At 42.1% G+C, this 8,208-nt stretch overlaps 1 long non-coding RNA gene across 2 annotated transcripts; it reads right to left on the bottom strand.

Annotated features, from left to right (window-relative positions):
- Positions 1 to 2,054: 2,054 nt before the first annotated feature.
- Positions 2,055 to 2,785, bottom strand: LOC125532431. 2 transcript variants are annotated; one of them, XR_007294116.1, is made up of 2 exons: positions 2,709 to 2,785; positions 2,055 to 2,368 (listed from the first exon to the last, which is right to left on the bottom strand). It is a non-coding gene; the product is annotated as an uncharacterized LOC125532431 (long non-coding RNA). The 2 variants fall into 2 exon arrangements; XR_007294117.1 differs by having other exon boundaries at positions 2,751 to 2,785.
- Between the last annotated feature and the right edge of the window lie 5,423 nt (positions 2,786 to 8,208).

Raw genomic sequence — 8,208 nt, 5'->3', positions numbered from 1 at the left:
ATTTCGAAATACTTAAGTATAGGCTATTTTTAAAGTCCGTATGTGTGGGGAAACAAGAGTTAGTGTTGGTTTCGGACCCCACCCTCAAGGCCCACGAAATTCCCCCCTCTTCCTCCATATATACAGACCTTAGGGCGTCGTTTAGACTTTGGGTTTTGTTTAGATTAAAAGTTCGCCATAGCTGCAACTTCGCGTACTTCGTTTGTGTCCAACGACCAGACCAAGACGTCACAGAACCCCACCTTGATCAATGAAGCTTTCATCTTATATTCGCAATATCCCGATTGCAATCTCAGTTTCTTGCTTGTTCTTCGTTTGCTCGCAGGAAACAGACCCTCGTGGTCAGGTTGATCGTGCTCCGGCGTGGTCAATAACCCTCGGAAGTTGGTTTAGCGATTGCTAAGGCGCGACGTCTCGCACGTTCGTAGTCGGATCGTCAAGGTCGACTCCCACAGAAAACGATAGCCACCATCTCATCGAAACATCGGGACACCTTAGCCTCTATCAGAAGGGAGTACGATGAATCCATGGGTTTTGTCGTAAACTGTAAACTCGTGTTTCCTTCAAACCAAGCCCTCAATGTGGCAGTTTTCTGCAATTAACTACAATATGGCACTATGATAAGAAAGGACTTCTCTAAGTCAAATCTGCATGCAAAGTAGCACGAGACTCTAAAGCGCATGAATCTATGAAAGGGCTACATGAATATTCCAGTCTAGTGGGAAACACATTGTTTTGAATGGAAGAGACTATGGTCACTCCCACTGCCGGCACTAAAATGCAGAGGCATGGATATCGATACCAGATGCCCCCCCCACACACACTATTTTAGATTAAATTAAGATGGAGGCCACATATTTGTAAATGCAAATTGGTTGAACCAATCTGGAGAGGCCTACAAATGTACAAATGGAGGATATAAGAGAGGTAATTGTTGGATGCCCAAGTGGCCCCTCTCTCCTACAGGAAATTTTCAATCTGAATGAAGATAAGAGGCTCACAGCTTGTTGCTCAATCTGTATCTGTTGGGCAGAAAGGAATAAAGCAAACTGAGGATAAAAAACAAGACCAATTGGAGAGATAATGATCTCCATCACTGTTTGTGTTTTGGAGTATAACAACATGCAAGTAAAGAAAGTAACACCAAAGAATAAGATGCACTGGCAATGGTCTCGACCAATGCATAATTTTATAAAAATCAACACAAATGGGGCCTTTCCAGAACTATATCTTTCAGGTGGTTGGGACTTTCATCGTAAGGAATGATCGAGGTGTTGTAGTTGTGGCTAGACAAGGTCATCTTCAGGAAGTCGGAAGTGCACTTCAAGCTGAAGCTCGAGCTCTTCACCATGCGGTTCAAATCACATCAGCAATGGGGTGTCATCAGGTGGTTCTAGAGACAGATTCAATAGTCACGAAGAAAGCTATTACATCAAATTATTATGATCTAGCGCCGCTGGGTGTTCTATTTAGAGAAATATAGAAGCCATGTTTATGTTAATTTTGAAAACTTCTGAATATTGGTTATACCATGATCATGTAATGGAGTAGCTCATGAACTTGCTGTCCATGGCTCTCCGTTAGGGAAATGGCAACCGTGAGGTGTGGGTTGGCCATCTACCATTGTTTCTACTGAACTAGTATGCTAGTGACATGTCCAGTGCATCAGTAACGGAATACAACTGTGTTCCTTCCAATATATATATTCATCACCTAGGGTGAAGAATTCTTATTCTTCACCCCAATCCATCTCCCACGTCCACACCTTTACAATGTAAGAAAACAAAAGCACTCAAGGTAAGATTACGGCCTAAACCGTCTCCCACGTCCACACCTTTACAAGGTAAGAAAAAAAAAGCACTCGAGGTAAGATTACAACATGAAGAAAGAACCGGTCTTCATTCTATAAAACAAAATGGATGGACGTAATATTACCTTCTGCATGCCAATAAGTTACATCATGCATTTAGAAATCCGTACAGCAGAATGAAAAAACACTATAAAAACAATGGTGTTGTTGTAACTTTATGATGAGTAGGAGGCGTGCCTGACTCTTTTGGTAGCAACTTAACTTGAGGGTGCCCAAAGATTTCCATCAATTTCATATGTTCAACAATCTCTCAAGCGACTGAACTATTCTTATCCATGGCCTGGAGGCAACATAGTATCCTAAGAGTAGTACCGAAGCCTTTAGGTTCACCTCTCTTCTCAACAATCCTAAATTTTGCTATTGATTATTGGTAAAAAGGTCTAAATTTTGAATCAAACATTACTTGTACCCACCATACACTAAGATACGAAGACGTGTTCCAGAAACTCATTCCTCTCTATCCCTCATGCATTTGTTATCATCCACTTGAATGGAGACCTAAAAAACAGAATATTTTTGGATCTGAGAAGCATACCAACAAACAGGTAGAGACCACCAACAAACAAGAACATATCACACTTGAAGGTAGACTGAGGCTTTACTACCTTAAACTGAAAAAAACACAAGCGAAGTTTTGATGTACCAGATTCACGAGAATCACATGAACATGCTAGCTACAGGTATGAATCGAAAGTAAATAGAGAAACAAGACAGAGAGGCCAAGCTCTGTAACTACAATTTCATGCAACCTAAACCATGTCTTGTACCAAACTATGTGAGATACAATTGGATAACAATGTAATGAGAGAGAGATAAAGGTTAAAAATTGTCCACGCACCATCTCATGAATATGTATTATGTAGCATCAAAACTTAAATACCTTTAAAAGCAGACTACCACATGATGTAGACCTGCTGAGAAGGAGCACATAACATTAATTCATAGAAAGAGTAAATTGGAGCACAACCAGGATACAAAAAAGCCTTGCTAAAGAAAGGGCAACCCGGTGGATGTAGCTCCCACTTGCGCAGGGTCCGGCGAAGCGTCCGAACATATTGGGTCTATTGTACGCAGCCTGTCCCTACATTTCTGTAAGAAGTTGTGTCCAGGGCTTGAACCCGTGACCTCATGGTCACAAGGCAGCAGCTTTACCACTGCGCCAAGGCTCCCCTTCACAAAAAAGCCTTGCTACAGCAGAAAATTGGTCGACTAAAATAAATGTCAAGGAAATATGCCCTAGAGGCAATAATAAAGTTGTTATTTATATTTCCTTATATCATGATAAATGTTTATTATTCATGCTAGAATTGTATTAACCGGAAACTTAGTGCATGTGTGAATACATAGACAAACAGAGCGTCACTAGTATGCCTCTACTTGACTAGCTCGTTAATCAAAGATGGTTAAGTTTCCTAACCATAGACATGAGTTGTCATTTGATGAACGGGATCACATCATTAGAGAATGATATGATTGACTTAACCCACCCATTAGCTTAGCACTATGATCGTTTAGTTTATTTCTATTGCTTTCTTCATGACTTATACATGTTCCTATGACTATGAGATTATGCAACTCCCAAATACCGGAGGAACACTTAGTGTGCTAACAAACGTCACAACATAATTGGGTGACTATAAAAAAGCTCTACAGGTGTCTTCGATGGTGTTTGTTGAGTTGGCATAGATCAAGATTAAGATTTCTCACTCCGTGTATCGGAGAGGTATCTCTGGGCCCTCTCGGTAATGCACATCACTATAAGCCTTGCAAGCAATGTGACTAATGAGTTAGTTGTGGGATGATGCATTACAGAACGAATAAAAAGACTTGCCGACAACGAGATTGAACTAGGTATTGAGATACCGACGATCGAATCTCGGGCAAGTAACATACCAATGACAAAGGGAACAATGTATGTTGTTATGCGGTTTGACCGATCTTCGTAGAACATATAGGAACCAATATGAGCATCCAGGTTCCGCAATTGGTTATTGACTGGAGATGAGTCTCGGTCATGTCTACATAGTTCTCGAACCCATAGGGTCCGCATGCTTAACGTTCGATGATGATCGGTATTATGAGTTTATGTGTTTTGATGTACTGAAGGCAGTTCGGAGTCCCGGATGTGATCACGGACATGTCGAGGAGTCTCTAAATGGTCGAGACATAAAGATCGATATATTGGAAGGCTATGTTTGGACACCGGAATGGTTCCGGATGAGTTCGGGCATTTTTCGGAGTATCGGGAGGTTACCGGAACACCCCGGGGAGTCAATGGGCCTTATTGGGCCTTAGTGGAAGAGAGGAGGAGACGGCCAGGTGGAAGGCACCCCCCCAAGCCCAATCCGAATTGGGGTGGGGGTCGGCCCCCCTTTCCTTCTCTCCCTCTCCCTCTTCCTTCTTCTCCTACTCCAACTAGGAAGGGGGGAAACCTACTCCTACTCGAAGTAGGACTCCCCCCTTGGGCGCACCCTATGAGGGCCAGCCCTCTCCTCCTCCCCTCCTTTATATACGAGGGAGGGGACACCCCATAGACACACAAGTTGATTGTTTAGCCGTGTGCGGTGCCCCCTCCACAGAATTCCACCTCCGTCATATCGTTGTAGTGCTTAGGCAAAGCCCTGCGTCGGTAACTTCATCATCACCGTCATCACGCCGTCATGCTGACGAAACTCTCCCTCAGCCTTAACTGGATCAAGAGTACGAGGGATGTCACCGAGCTGAACGTGTGCAGATCGCAGAGGTGCCGTGCATTCGGTACTTGATCGGTTGGATCGCGAAGACGTTCGACTACATCAACCGCATTTCATAACGCTTCCGCTTTCGGTCTACGATGGCACGTAGACATACTCTCCCCCTCTCGTTGCTATGCATCTCCTAGATAGATCTTGCGTGATCGTAGGAATTTTTTTTGAAATACTGCGTTCCCCAACAGTGGCATCCGAGCCAGGTCTATGCGTAGATGTTATATGCACGAGTAGAACACAAAGGAGTTGTGGGCGTGGGTATATACATATTGCTTGCCGTCGCTAGTTGTTTCTTGATTCGGCGGTATTGTTGGATGAAGCGGCCCGGACCGACATTACATGACCGCGTTCATGAGACTGGTTCTACCGACATGCTTTGCACATAGGTGGCTGGCGGGTGTCTGTTTCTCCAACTTTAGTTGAATCGGATTCAATGAACAGGGTTCTTTCTGAAGATCAAAAGGCAATCACTATACCATGTTGTGGTTTTTATGCCATAGGTAAGAACGGTTATTGCTAAGCCCATAGCAGCCACGTAAAACTTGCAACAACAAAGTAGAGGATGTCGAACTTGTTTTTGCAGGGCTTGCTGTGATGTGATATGGTCAAGACTTGATGATATGTAAATTGTTGTATGAGATGGTCATGTTTTGTTGAAGTTATCGGCACTGGCAGGAGCCTTATGGTTGTCTCTTTATTGCATAAGATGCAAGCGCCATATAATTGCTTTACTCTATCGCTATGCGATAGCAATAATTGCAAAAGCAATAGTTGGCGAGACGACCAAGTGAGGACACGTTGATAGAGATCAAGATGATGGAGATCATGGTGTCATGCCGGTTATGATGGAGATCATGATGGTACTTTGGAGATGGAGATCAAAGGCACAAGATGATGATGGCCATATCATGACACATATTTTGATTGCATGTGATGTTTATCTTTTATGCATCTTATTTTGCTTAGTACGATGGTAGCATTATGAGATGATCCCTTACTAAAATTTCAAGGTATAAGTGTTCTCCCTGAGTATGCACCATTGCGACAGTTCTTCGTGCTGAGACGCCACATGATGATCGGGTGTGATAAGCTCTACGTTCAAATACAATGGGTGTAAGCCAGTTTTGCACAAGCAGAATACTCAGGTTAAACTTGACGAGCCTAGCATATGCAGATATGGCCTCGGAACACTGAGACCGAAAGGTCGAGTGTGAATCATATAGTAGATATGATCAACATAGTGATGTTCACCATTGAAAACTTCTCCATCTCACGTGATGATCGGACATAGTTTAGTTGATATGGATCACGTGATCATTTAGATGACTAGAGGGATGTCTATCTAAGTGGGAGTTCTTAAGTAATATGATACCTTTAATTTATCATGAACTTAGTCCTGATAGTATTTGCATATCTATGTTGTAGATCAATTGCTCGCGTATAGCTTCCCCGTTTTATTTATGATATGTTCCTAGAGAAAACTATGCTGAAAGATGTTAATGGCAATGATGCGGACTAGCTCCGTGGTCTGAGGATTATCCTCATTGCTGCACAGAAGAATTATGTCCTTGATGCACCGCTAGGTGATGGGCCTATTGCAGGAGCAGAAGTAGACGTTATGAACTTTTGGCAAGCTCGGTATGATGACTACTTGATAGTTTAGTGCGCCATGCTTTACGGCTTAGAACCGGGAATTCAAAAACGTTTTGAATGCCACGGAGCATATAAGATGTTCCAAGAGCTTAATTGGTATTTTAGACTCATTCTGTGTTAAGAGGTATGAGACCTCTGACAAGTACTTTGCCTACAAGATGGAGGAGAATAGATCAGCTAGTGAGCATGTGCTCAGAATGTTTGAGTACTACAATCACTTGAATCAAGTGGGAGTTAATCTTCTAGATAAGATAGTGATTGACAGAGTTCTCTAGTCACTATCACCAAGTTACTAGAACTTCGTGATGAGCTATAATATCCAAGGGATAACGGAAACGATTCCCAAGCTCTTCGCGATGCTGAAATTGGTGAAGGTAGAAATCAAGAAAAAGCATCAAGTGTTGATGGTTGACAAGACCACTAGTTTCAAGTAAAAATGCAAGGGAAAGAAAGGGAATTTCAAGAAGAATGGCAAGCAAGTTGCCACTCCCATGAAGAAGCCCAAAGCTAGACCTAAGCCTGAAACTGAGTGCTTCTACTGCAAAGGGAATGGTCACTGGAAGCAGAACTAGCCCAAATACTTGGCGCATAAGAAGGATGGCAAAGTGAACAAAAGTATATTTGATATACATGTTATTGATGTGTATTTTACTAGTGTTCATAGTAACCCTAGGGTATTTGATACCGGTTTAGTTGCTAAGATTAGTAACTCGAAACTGGAGTTGCAAAATGAATAGAGACTAGTTAAGGGCAAGGTGACGATGTGTGTTGGAATTGATTCCAAGGTTGATAAGATCACCATCGCACACTCCTTTTACCTTCGGGATTAGTGTTGAACCTAAAATAAATGTTATTTGGTGTTTGCGTTGAGCATGAATATGATTGGATCATGTTTATTGCAATACGGTTATTCATTTAAGTCAAAGAATAATTGTTGTTCTGTTTACATGAATAAAACCTTCTATGATCATACACTTAATATAAATGGTTTATTGAATCTCGATTGTAGTGATACACATATTCATAATATTGATGCCAAAAGATGCAAAGTTGATAATGATAGTGCAACATACTTGTGGCACTGCCGTTTAGGTTATATTGGTGTAAAGCGCATGAAGAAACTCCATGCGGATGGACTTTTGGAATCACTTGATTATGAATCATTTGATGCTTGCGAACCATGCCTGATGGGCAAGATGACTAAGACTCCGTTCTCCGGAACAATGGAGTGAGCCACTGACTTATTGGAAATAATACATACCGATGTATGCGGTCCGATGAGTGTTGAGGCTCGTGGCGGGTATCGTTATTTTATGACCTTCACACATGATTTGAGCAAATATGAGTATATCTACTTAATGAAACACAAGTCTGAAACAACTGAAAAGTTCAAAGAATTTCGGAGTGAAGTGGAGAATCATCGTAACAAGAAAATATAGTTTCTATGATCTGATCGCGGAGACGAAATATTTGAGTTGCGAGTTTGGCCTTTAGTTGAAACAATGTCGAATAGTTTCGCAACTCACGCCACCTAGAACACCACAGTGTAATGGTGTGTCCGAATGTCATAACTATACTTTATTAGATATGGTGCGATCTATGATGTCTCTTACCGATTTACCACTATCGTTTTGGGGTTATGATGTAGGGTGGCACCCTATATGGCCGGTCTTTCATGAAAGGAGCGGATCCCAATGAAGAACACGAAGAACACGAGGAGGAAAACACGAGGGGAAAGAGAGGAATCACTCAAATCAATAAGAAACAATAACACATGTGCTAGATCCTCGAAACACAAAGAGATACACGATCCGAATCCAACAAAGGATGATACATAGGTAACCGGTTCTTCTCCAAGAGGAGGTCTGGAGGGGTCTTGATAGAGGCTAAGGTGTCTCGATGTTTCGATGAGATGGTGGCTATCGTTTTCTGTGGGAG

Source organism: Triticum urartu, unplaced genomic scaffold, assembly GCF_003073215.2.
Source record: "Triticum urartu cultivar G1812 unplaced genomic scaffold, Tu2.1 TuUngrouped_contig_9908, whole genome shotgun sequence".
Taxonomy (NCBI): domain Eukaryota; kingdom Viridiplantae; phylum Streptophyta; class Magnoliopsida; order Poales; family Poaceae; genus Triticum; species Triticum urartu.
This window is presented reverse-complemented; position numbering and strand designations above follow the sequence as displayed.